Source organism: Coregonus lavaretus, assembly GCF_964263955.1.
Source record: "Coregonus lavaretus genome assembly, chromosome: 15".
In the NCBI taxonomy this organism is placed as follows: Eukaryota; Metazoa; Chordata; class Actinopteri; order Salmoniformes; family Salmonidae; genus Coregonus; species Coregonus lavaretus.
The window spans coordinates 7,259,671-7,272,354 of record NC_140002.1 but is presented as its reverse complement, the minus strand read 5'-3'; the positions used below and the strand labels follow the sequence as shown (position 1 = coordinate 7,272,354).

The window sequence follows — 12,684 nt, the reverse complement described above, 5'->3', positions numbered from 1 at the left end:
TGCTCCAATGTTATGCTTCTCTGTTTCACTGTGGATACTGGGACAGTGAAGGTTGTTTGTTGTTGTTACACATCACACTGAAAAATATAACAGCCATTAGGCAGCAGTACGTGTATTATTTACTCACTGTTTCCCTGTTGATAATGTTTACTGCTTTTCATTGCTTGGTCTGGGATGGGGAAGGCTGTGTCTTGCTGTCTACCTGTGGGGAAATATACTCCAATAAACAGCATCCATTGAGTCCTTACTGTCTACAAGAACGTATGCATGACTGGCTGAGGGGGCAATGCCCCTACTCCTCTCTACCCCTCTCAAGATAATTTCAGATTTTGACAGGGACAGTAAAACACAGTAATTATCGGCCTTATGCTTCTATCAATAGGTCCAGGCTAGTTAGAGAGATGCTTATGCATGAGCAGTGAACATGTAGAAATGTTCTGCCATCTCACATTAGAGCGCCAGAGATCCCCAGCAGACACTGCCATGCATGCTTAATCCAAATTAGACAGGTGTTCAATCGCCACATTACACTTGATCACCGTTTCGCTGCAAGCCAGCGACAGAAGATGCTCACATAAGTAGTAATGCTCAAATGTCAGTGAAGACGTATTTGTTTACCTTCCTGTGTGAAGAGCGGTGGGGTGGAACATTATATCGCCTGCTGAAGATGCAAGGATTAGGTACAGATGTAGGATCTTAATTTGAGCCAGTTTTCTACAGCAGGAAAATTATCCTACAGCAACATGAAATGTAAATTATTATGTGGATTATAATTAATGGACATTTTTTTAGTTGTTCATACACTTTTCGTGAGGGAAAATAAAGTCTTGAATTTCAAAGTGGAAATTATAAACTTCAGAAGCCTTTTTAAACCTCAAATACACTACAAGTTTTACATTTCCTGCATTGCAAAAGGGTGATCAAATTAAGATCCTATATTTGTTATGTACTATAAATAGGATGGAGTCTAATTTTAATACAGCATTATGACCTCAAATGGTAGTTACAAGACTGTCACCACCGTTATCAACAGCACCTAAACACACAGAAATAGACTAAAGTGTTTCTTTGCAGATTTTTTCTAAAACCACAAACGATTCAGCATGATATTGAAGGGTTCAGTTGTGGACAGCAAAAAAGTATTATTCTATCAAATGATGACTGAAGACCAGCTGTCCTCCAAGAACCGTTTTAAATGGTTAAGTATTATGGACAAGATTAGTCAGGGTGAAGGGGATTGGTATAACAGTCCCTTATCTAGAGAAAACTGTACAAAACCCACGCTTTACTATAGCTTTCTTATGGATGGCGACAAGGTGGAGGAGGACGTATAGGAAAGAGCTTAAGGCTTCTCCCCCCCAACACCTTATTTCCGCTGTTTCCCCCACACAGAAATACTCTTTCAACACTTTGTCAACCAATCATTTTGATGCCAATAGGAAGAGATTGCAGCCTGCCATCCACTCAATAGTATTGATGTAAGCCTTTGGCTCTTGGCCCATTGCCTGTGACAAGCTGGAGATATGATTGTGGGGCGCTCTAGAAATGCCTATGGAATCCTGGCTCAGGCTTTTGTCGTATTTGGTTGTGACCTTACTCTAGTGTTTCAACAAGGAGTGTAGCTGATGGGAATACAATACATCACCAGGCATCTCCTTTCTCTCCGAACACACCCAGGTGGCATACTGTACATCCTTGAACACACACGCAAACACATATGCACACACACGTGCACACCACACTCGGACACACAGAATACCCACACAGAGCCATTACACAAGTAAAAAAGAACTGGTCGGCAAACTACCCCACAGCACAACTCCATTGCTTGTTTTGAAATGGATACAAACAAGAGAACAACTTTGTTTTTCCCTGTCTTCACTTCTGATTAACATTGAACAACATCCCGGGTCAGGCCCATTTCCCGACCCCCCTTTGATTAAAACAACGCTCGCTAAAACAATCCAAACAGAGCTAACAGAACTAACATGGCTGATTATTTGAATAGCTTTCATCTCCTGAATGATGGAGCACAACAAAGCACAGCCTGTTCTGCTGCAGCCTGCAGCACAGCGGGAGGTCTGTGAAGCCGCCAGGCTGACCGACCGATTGCTTCTTCCCATTCAGCCAGCCCAATCCGACGCCCCCATCTTCCAACACAGACGGGGTGAAGTTACAACTCACCACCAGGGTGTGTCCTAAATGGCCCCCTTCTCCCTACCCTTCTCCCTACGTTGACCACTGTCCCTAGGGGCCCTGGTCAAAAGTAGAGCACTTAGGGAATAGGGTGCTTTTTGGGATGAGGCCCCAGCCTGTAGATTGCATTTAAAAATGACTCACCCAGGGTCAGTCGAGTTTAGAGACAAGCAATTGAGAGGCCATTGCCGCTCCTCGCGATTCCTGATAATGATCAATCGGACACGTCACACGTCAGACAAATTAGGACAGCAGCGCTGGATGGAAGTTTAACTTCTCCCCCTCTTCTGTTCTTCTTCTCTCAGCGCCGGAGCTTTCAGCATTTGATTGCTCTCTTATCGTTCTGGTTGGTTTGATGTCTGGCTGTGGTTATTGCATTAGCCATCAAAGCTGCTTTTCACTGTGCCCTGTGCCCACAGTGTGGACTCTTTTCTTAAGTGTCTGTCTTATTGCTTGGTGATCTTTGACCGCTTGTGTCTAAAGCCATTAGCTCAGTTAAACAAACACTTGGCTTTGGAGGAAGAGATAAGTTTCAGGCACAGTTCATGCCCTGCAGACCTCAGCCAACCGCTTGCAGGGCCACCCGGGTTCACAGCGTGAAGCGGAGGTCTAAAAGGCTCCTGACACTGTACACAAGCCAGTATGTACATGATGCTGAAGTACTGTGCAGTATATTGACAACACTGTACATTTACATTTACGTCATTTAGCAGACGCTCTTATCCAGAGCGACTTACAGTTAGTGAGTGCATACATTATTATTTTAATTTTTCATACTGGACCCCCGTGGGAATCGAACCCACAACCCTGGCGTTGCAAACACCATGCTCTACCAACTGAGCTACATCCCTGCCGGCCATTCCCTCCCCTACCCTGGGCCAATTGTGCACCGCCCCATGGGTCTCCCGGTCGCGGCCGGCTACGACAGAGCCTGGATTTGAACCAGCCTTAGACCACTGACCACTCGGGAGGTTACATCATACCACTACACTGTAATGTCATTGTATAGCTACATCATATTGGTTTACTCTTATTATTCTAAGTATGAATCGCTTGTATGTTTTACACGCAAACCGGACCTCTTCTGTTTTGTCTGTATTTTTCCTACTTCCAGGAATGTAATCGTTTTAATGTCATATTAAACAATGTTGAGCAATATTCTGTACTGAAACTGAATACACTGAGTATATAAAACATTAAGAACGATTGTACAAAAACTAACAGGGCTGAGCTTGCATTATGCACTTTTTATCTGTAATTAAAAAGATACTCATAAAGTATGTCATTACTATTGTGTTGATTGATTATTTCCAGTCAATCATTTTGGACAAAAAATTCCTAGGTAGCCTAGTTAACCAAATTTGATCACATTCACATTTTCCTAGAACAAAAATAAATGGGCCTATTTTAGGCTATAAATACAAAGCTAAGGCTTTTGAAACATGACGTTAAGTTTCCCCTGGCCCAGATTGGACCAGAGTGCATATGCTTCTCCAGGCTACCTGCAGCTGTGGTTGTTATCAGTAGGCTACAGTTGATCAGACTGAAGCACAGACTAACTGTGCACATTGACAAATTGAGGCATTATTATTAAATTTTTTTGGGTGGTGGGTATGGACTTGACAGCTTGTCAAGGTGAATTCACTTATACCCACTTTTTAATTCGCAATTTGCTTTTACCACATGTAAAGATTTGCATGATATTGATAATAAGGAAGCCTGGTTTGTTGTAATGTTGTAAGGTAGGCCTACTGTACTTTTATATTGGTATGAGAGGGTTAATCGTTCATTTTTCATAGGCTAACGTTACTTGATGAAGACATACTGTTATATCAACTCTGTGCTTTTGTCTTGAAGCTCAAATGTAATGAGTGTAGCCTACAGATGAGAAAATAAACCCTTTAATTGTCTGCACATACAGTTGAAGTCGGAAGTTTACATACACCTTAGCCAAATACATTTAAACTCAGTTTTTCACAATTCCTAACATTTAATCCTAGTAAAAATTCCCTGTCTTAGGTCAGTTAGGATCACCACTTTATTTTAAGAATGTGAAATGTTAGAATAACAGACCCAGTGGGTCAGAAGTTTACATACACTCAATTAGTATTTGGTAGCATTGCCTTTAAATTGTTTAACTTGGGTCAAACGTTTCGGGTAGCCTTCCACAAGCTTGCCACAATACGTTGAGTGAATTTTGGCCCGTTCCTCCTGACAGAGCTGGTGTAACTGAGTCAGGTTTGTAGGCCTCCTTGCTCGCACACGCTTTTTCAGTTCTGCCCACACATTTTCTATAGGATTGAGGTCAGGGCTTTGTGATGGCCACTCCAATACCTTGACTTTGTTGTCCTTAAGCCATTTTGCCACAACTTTGGAAGTATGCTTGGGGTCATTGTCCATTTGGAAGAACCATTTGCGACCAAGCTTGAACTTCCTGACTGATGTCTTGAGATGTTGCTTCAATATATCCACATAATTTTCCTTCCTCATGATGCCATCTATTTTGTGAAGTGCACCAGTCCCTCCTGCAGCAAAGCACCCCCACAGCATGATGCTGCCACCACCGTACTTCACGGTTGGGATGGTGTTCTTCGGCTTGCAAGAACCCCCTTTTTCCTCCAAACATAACGATGGTCATTATGGCCAAACAGTTCTATTTTTGTTTCATCAGACCAGAGGACATTTCTCTAAAAAGTACGACCTTTGTCCCCATGTGCAGTTGCAAACCGTAGTCTGGCTTTTTGGAGCAGTGGCATCTTCCTTGCTGAGTGACCTTTCAGGTTATGTCGATATACAGTGGGGAAAACAAGTATTTGATACACTGCCGATTTTGCAGGTTTTCCTACTTACAAAGCATGTAGAGGTCTGTAATTTTTATCATAGGTACACTTCAACTGTGAGAGACGGAATCAAAAAAATCCAGAAAATCACGTTGTATGATTTTTAAGTAATTAATTTGCATTTTATTGCATGACATAAGTATTTGATCACCTACCAACCAGTAAGAATTCCGGCTCTCACAGACCTGTTAGTTTTTCTTCAAGAATCCCTCCTGTTCTCCACTCATTACCTGTATTAACTGCACCTGTTTGAACTCGTTACCTGTATAAAAGACACCTGTCCACACACTCAATCAAACAGACTCCAACCTCTCCACAATGGCCAAGACCAGAGAGCTGTGTAAGGACATCAGGGATAAAATTGGAGACCTGCACAAGAATGGGATGGGCTACAGATATCAGAAAATGGAAGAAGTTCAAGATGACGGTCAATCACCCTCGGTCTGGGGCTCCATGCAAGATCTCACCTCGTGGGGCATCAATGATCATGAGGAAGGTGAGGGATCAGCCCAGAACTACACGGCAGGACCTGGTCAATGACCTGAAGAGAGCTGGGACCACAGTCTCAAAGAAAACCATTAGTAACACACTACGCCGTCATGGATTAAAATCCTGCAGCGCACGCAAGGTCCCCCTGCTCAAGCCAGCGCATGTCCAGGCCCGTCTGAAGTTTGCCAATGACCATCTGGATGATCCAGAGGAGGAATGGGAGAAGGTCATGTCGTCGGATGAGACAAAAATATAGCTTTTTGGTCTAAACTCCACTCGCCGTGTTTGGAGGAAGAAGAAGGATGAGTACAACCCCAAGAACACCATCCCAACCATGAAGCATGGAGGTGGAAACATCATTCTTTGGGGATGCTTTTCTGCAAAGGGGACAGGACGACTGCACCGTATTGAGGGGAGGATAGATGGGGCCATGTATCGCGAGATCTTGGCCAACAACCTTCTTCCCTCAGTAAGAGCATTGAAGATGGGTCGTGGCTGGGTCTTCCAGCATGACAACGACCCAAAACACACAGCCAGGGAAACTAAGGAGTGGCTCCGTAAGAAGCATCTCAAGGTCCTGGAGTGGCCTAGCCAGTCTCCAGACCTGAACCCAATAAAAAATATTTGGAGGGAGCTGAAACTCCGTATTGCCCAGCGACAGCCCCGAAACCTGAAGGATCTGGAGAAGGTCTGTATGGAGGAGTGGGCCAAAATCCCTGCTGCAGTGTGTGCAAACCTGGTCAAGACCTACAGGAAACATATGATCTCTGTAATTGCAAACAAAGGTTTCTGTACCAAATATTAAGTTCTGCTTTTCTGATGTATCAAATACTTATGTCATGCAATAAAATGCAAATTAATTACTTAAAAATCATACAATGTGATATTCTGGATTTTTGTTTTAGATTCCGTCTCTCACAGTTGAAGTGTACCTATGATAAATAATTACAGACCTTTACATGCTTTGTAAGTAGGAAAACCTGCAAAATCGGCAGTGTATCAAATACTTGTTCTCCCCACTGTAGGACTCGTTTTACTGTGGATATAGATACTTTTGAACCCGTTTCCTCCAGCATCTTCCCAAGGTCCTTTACTGTTGTTCTGGGATTGATTTGCACTTTTCGCACCAAAGTACGTTCATTTCTAGGAGACAGAACGCATCTCCTTCCTGAGCAGTATGACGGCTGTGTGGTCCCATGGTGTTTATACTTGCGTACTATTTTTTGTACAGATGAACGCGGTACCTTCAGGTGTTTGGATATTGCTCCCAATGATGAACCAGACTTGTGGAGGTCTACACGTTTATTTTTCTGAGGTCTTGGCTGATTTATTTTGATTTTCCCATGATGTCAAGCAAAGAGGCACTCAGTTTGAAGGTAGGCCTTGAAATACATTCACAGGTACACCTCCAGTTGACTCAAATTCTGTCAATTAGCCTATCAGAAGCTGTTTAAAGGCACAGTCAACTTAGTGTATGTAAACTTCTGACCCACTGGAATTGTGATACAGTGAATTATAAGTGAAATAATCTGTCTGTAAACAATTGTTGGAAAAATTACTTGTGTCATGCACAAAGTAGATGTCCTAACCGACTTGCCAAAACTATAGTTTGTTAACAAGACATTTGTGGAGTGGTTGAAAAACGAGTTTTAATGACTCCAACCTAAGTGTATGTAAACTTCCGACTTCAACTGTACATGCTTGTGAATTGTTGCATTATTCAAGAGTGTAATATGGTTTGGTTGTGTTATTCAATAATTTATTATGTTTTAGAAGAAAAGTTTCAGTCATTGTTGATGTCAGCGCGTGCTGTAGGTGGGTGCAGTGGTGGAATCAAACGCAGGACACAGACGGATAGTCCAACAGACTTTAGTGATCGCCAAACACGGCAATAGGTCAACTCTTGCCCGAAGGCGAAATACGCACGAAGGCGAACAAAACAAAAGCGCACAAACAGGTGCGTAAATACTCCAACAGTGGAGGGAAGCTCAACCGAGCGAAATACAGGAAACACGCCCTATACACGAATGACAAAAATCAATAACACACAACACTAGACAAACACAACGAGAAACTTATAGAACACTAATTAGGCTAAACAAGAACAGGTGTGACAACATACAGACAAAAGCAAACGAACATGAAACATACAACGGTGGCAGCTAGTATTCCGGAGACAACGAACGCCGAAGCCTGCCCGAACAAGGGAGAGAGGCAGCCTCGGCCGAAACCGTGACAGTACCCCCCCCTTGACGCGCGGCTCCAGACGTGCGCCGACTCCGGCCTCGGGGACGACCCGGAGGACGCGGAGCAGGGTGCGTCGGGTGCCCACGATGGAATTCCGTCAGGAGAGACGGGTCCAAGATGTCTCTCCTCGGCACCCAGCACCGCTCCTCCGGACCGTACCCCTCCCACTCCACTAGATACTGGAGACCCCCCATCCGACATCTCGAATCCAAGATGGACCTCACAGTGTACGCCGGTGCCCCCTCGATGTCCAATGGGGGCGGAGGAGTCTCCCTGATCTCACTTTCTTGGAGTGGGCCAGCTACCACCGGCCTGAGAAGGGACACATGGAACGAGGGGTTAATACTTTTATATTCAACAGGCAGTTATAATTTGTAACACACCTCGTTCAACCTTCCCAGGACTTTAAATGGCCCTACAAACCGCCGACCCAGTTTCCGACAGGGCAGGCGGAGGGGCAGGTTTCTGGTAGAGAGCCAGACTCGATCACCAGGTGCGTACACCGGTCCCTCACTGCGGTGGAGATCGGCGCTCGCCTTATGACGTCGGAGGGCCCGCTGCAGGTGGACGTGTGCAGCGTTCCATGTCTCCTCCGAGCGCCGCGCCCACTCATCCACCGCAGGAGCCTCGATCTGGCTCTGCTGCCAAGGTGCCAGAACCGGCTGGTAACCCAGCACACACTGAAAAGGGGTTAGGTTAGTGGAGGAATGGCGTAGGGAATTCTGGGCCATCTCGGCCCAGGGAACGTACCTTGCCCACTCCTCCGGCCGGTCCTGGCAGTATGTTCTAAGAAACCTACCCACATCCTGGTTCACGCGTTCCACCTGCCCATTACTCTCCGGGCGGTAACCCGAGGTGAGGCTCACCGAGACCCCCAACCGCTCCATAAAGGCTCTCCAGACCCTGGAGGTAAATTGGGGACCCCGATCAGACACAATATCCTCGGGTACCCCGTAGTGCCGGAACACATGGGTGAATAGTGCTTCGGCGGTTTGCAGGGCAGTAGGAAGGCCCGGCATGGGGAGCAAACGACAGGCCTTAGAAAGCCGGTCCACAACGACCAGTATAGTGGTGTTCCCCTGTGAAGGAGGAAGGTCAGTAATGAAATCCACCGAGAGGTGAGACCATGGTCGTTGTGGAACGGGCAGGGGTAGTAACTTACCCCTAGGCAGATGTCTAGGCGCCTTACACTGGGCGCACACCGAGCAGGAGGAAACATAAACCCTCACATCCTTCGCCAACGTGGGCCACCAGTACTTGGCACTAAGACAGTGCACTGTCCGGCCGATACCAGGATGTCCAGAGGAGGGTGACGTGTGAGCCCAATAGATCAATCGATCCCGAACCTCGAGCGGAACGTACTTCCGACCCTCAGGGCATTGCGGTGGACTAGGGTCGGTGCGTAACGCCCGCTCGAGTTCAGCATCGACCTCCCACACTACCGGTGCCACCAGACACGACTCCGGCAGTATGGGAGTGGGCTCCACGGACCTCTCCTCCGTGTCATACCGCCGAGACAGCGCATCTGCCTTACCGTTCTGTGACCCAGGGATGTACGTGATCTTAAATGTAAACCTGGTCAAGAACATATTCCATCTTGCCTGGCGAGGGTTCAGCCTCCTCGCTGCCCGGATGTACTCCAGGTTACGGTGGTCCGTCAAAATGAGGAAAGGGTGTTGAGCCCCCTCAAGCCAGTGCCTCCACACCTTTAGGGCCTGTACCACGGCTAACAGCTCCCTGTCCCCTACGTCATAGTTCCGCTCCGCCGGACTGAGCTTCTTAGAATAAAAAGCACAGGGGCGGAGTTTAGGTGGCGCGCCAGACCGTTGTGAAAGCACGGCTCCTAGACCGGCCTCTGACGCGTCCACCTCTACCTGGAACGGCAAAGAGGGATCCGGATGCGCCAGCACCGGGGCCGAGGTAAACAGGTCCTTCAGCCTCCCAAACGCCCTGTCCGCCTCGGCCGACCACTGCAGACGCACCGGACCCCCCTTCAAAAGAGACGTGATGGGAGCTGCCACCTGTCCAAAACCCCGGATAAACCTCCTGTAGTAATTTGCAAACCCCAAAAACTGCTGCACCTCCTTCACAGTGGTTGGTGTTTGCCAATTACGCACGGCCGACACCCGGTCTACCTCCATCTTCACCCCTGACGCAGACAACTGATACCCCAAAAAGGAGACCGACTCCTGGAAAAACAGACACTTCTCTGCCTTCACATACAGGTCGTGCTCCACCAGCCTCCGCAACACTCGGCGCACCAGGGCCACATGCTCGACACGGGTAGGCGAGTACACGAGAATGTCATCTATGTACACAACCACCCCCTGCCCCTGCATGTCCCTGAAGATCTCATCCACGAATGATTGGAAAACTGACGGAGCGTTCATCAACCCGTATGGCATGACCAGATACTCGTAATGGCCCGAGGTGGTACTAAAGGCTGTCTTCCATTCATCGCCCTCCCTGATGCGCACCAAGTTGTACGCGCTCCTGAGATCTAATTTAGTGAAGAAGCGCGCCCCATGCAATGACTCAGTCATGGTCGCAATCAGCGGGAGTGGATAACTGTACTTCACCGTAATCTGATTGAGACCACGGTAATCGATGCACGGGCGCAAACCACCATCCTTCTTCTTCACAAAAAAGAAACTCGAGGACGCAGGGGAAGTGGAAGGCCGTATGTATCCTTGTCTCAGAGATTCGTCTATGTAGGTCTCCATAGCTTTTTTCTCCTCTTGAGACAGAGGATACACATGGCTCCGTGGGAGCGCAGCTCCTGCCTGGAGGTCTATCGCACAATCTCCCTGCCTATGGGGCGGCAACTGCGTCGCCCTCGACTTACTAAACGCAATAGCCAAATCCCCATACTCAGGGGGAACGTGCAATGCGGGCACCTGGTTTGGACTCTCCACCGAGGTAGCCCCTACGGAAACGCCTAAACATCTACCCACACACTGGGCAGACCACTCCATCAGAGCCCTCTCCTGCCACGAAATAGATGGGTTATGGGTACTCAACCAGGGCATGCCCAGCACCACCGGATACGCAGGAGAGTCAATCAGGAATAGCTGAATCATCTCCTGATGACCCCCCTGCGCACACATCCTAAGTGGCGCAGTGACCTCCCTGATCAAGCCCGCACCCAACGGACGACTATCTAGGGCATGAACGGGGAAAGGGACATCAACAGGAAGAAGGGGAATCCCTAAAGCTAAACAAAACTTCTTATCAATAAAATTCCCAGCCGCGCCTGAATCTACCAGCGCCTTATGCTGGGAATGAGGTGCTACCTGTGGAAAACGCACAGGTATACAGAAATGTGCAACAGAGAGCTCTGGGTGAGTGGGGCGCCTACTCACCTGGAAGGAATCCCCAGTGCGGGACCTGTCGTCCTCTCCCCTAGGAGGCCATCCCCAGCACCTAGCCGCGGTGTGTCCTCCCCGACCACAGTTGGTGCAGGGGATGGACCCCCTAGTAAGCCGACCCCTCCTCTCTCTAGCGCCAGCACCCCCGAGCTCCATGGGGCACGGCTCGGAGGCGCTGGAGGGTGAAATGGACGGACCCCCCTCGGGACGTCCGCGGGTAGCTAGCAGGTTATCCAGCCTGATGGACATGTCGACCAACTGGTCGAACGTGAGGCTGGTGTCCCTACAGGCCAGCTCCCGACGGACGTCCTCTCGTAGACTACATCTGTAGTGATCGACGAGAGCCCGATCATTCCACCCTGCATCTGCCGCTAGAGTACGGAATTCGAGGGCGAACTCCTGAGCACTCCTCCTCCCCTGCCGGAGGAAGACCAGACGCTCCCCCGCCGCTTTCCCCTCCGGGGGATGGTCAAACACCGCCCTGAAGCGGCGGGAGAACTCCTCGTAGGTTATGGTGTCCGCGTCGATCCTCCTCCACTCCGCGTTGGCCCATTCCAACGCCTTCCCGGACAGGCAGGAGATCAGGGCGGACACGCTCTCATGTCCCGAGGGCGCCGGGTGCACGGTGGCCAGGTACAGCTCCACCTGTAGAAGGAAACCCTGGCACCCAGCCGCGGTTCCATCGTAAGCCCTCGGGAGCGAGAGTCGGACTCCTCGGGGTTCCGGTGCGGGAATAGGCTGACTGGCCGATGGTGCTGGCAGGGCGGGTGGCGGTGGAGGCGTCCCCCAGCCTCGGATGGTGGTGATCACCTCCTGCAGTGCGGTCCCCATCTGCAGGATCTGGTCACCTTGTTCCCGGACCCTGTCCTCCAGCGTCGCCTGGGCTGCTGCGGCTCCTGCTGATTCCATTTAAAAGGTGTGTTATTCTGTCAGCGCGTGCTGTAGGTGGGTGCAGTGGTGGAATCAAACGCAGGACACAGACGGATAGTCCAACAGACTTTAGTGATCGCCAAACACGGCAATAGGTCAACTCTTGCCCGAAGGTGAAATACGCACGAAGGCGAACAAAACAAAAGCGCACAAACAGGTGCGTAAATACTCCAACAGTGGAGGGAAGCTCAACCGAGCGAAATACAGGAAACACGCCCTATACACGAATGACAAAAATCAATAACACACAACACTAGACAAACACAACGAGAAACTTATAGAACACTAATTAGGCTAAACAAGAACAGGTGTGACAACATACAGACAAAAGCAAACAAACATGAAACATACAACGGTGGCAGCTAGTATTCCGGAGACAACGAACGCCGAAGCCTGCCCGAACAAGGGAGAGAGGCAGCCTCGGCCGAAACCGTGACAGTTGAATAGTCTGTGCATACTGGCTAGTGGCTATTGGGATATTTATGGTCAATTTGACCAAGAATGTCGTGTTGACGGCCACAATGAAAGGTAAGGCGAGGATGTCATGCTGACCTTTCATTTACACTATTTAGTAACTGTGATGTGCTAGATGCCTTGCTTAAGATTGATAGAAA

The 12,684-nt window shown here is 48.5% G+C and overlaps 1 protein-coding gene across 1 annotated transcript in view; it reads left to right on the top strand.

Moving 5' to 3' along the window:
- Nucleotides 1-12,684, top strand: part of LOC311143186 (follistatin-related protein 4-like) — a 226,075-nt gene that overhangs the window by 96,023 nt on the left and 117,368 nt on the right. The gene's annotated exons all lie outside the window — the stretch shown is intronic.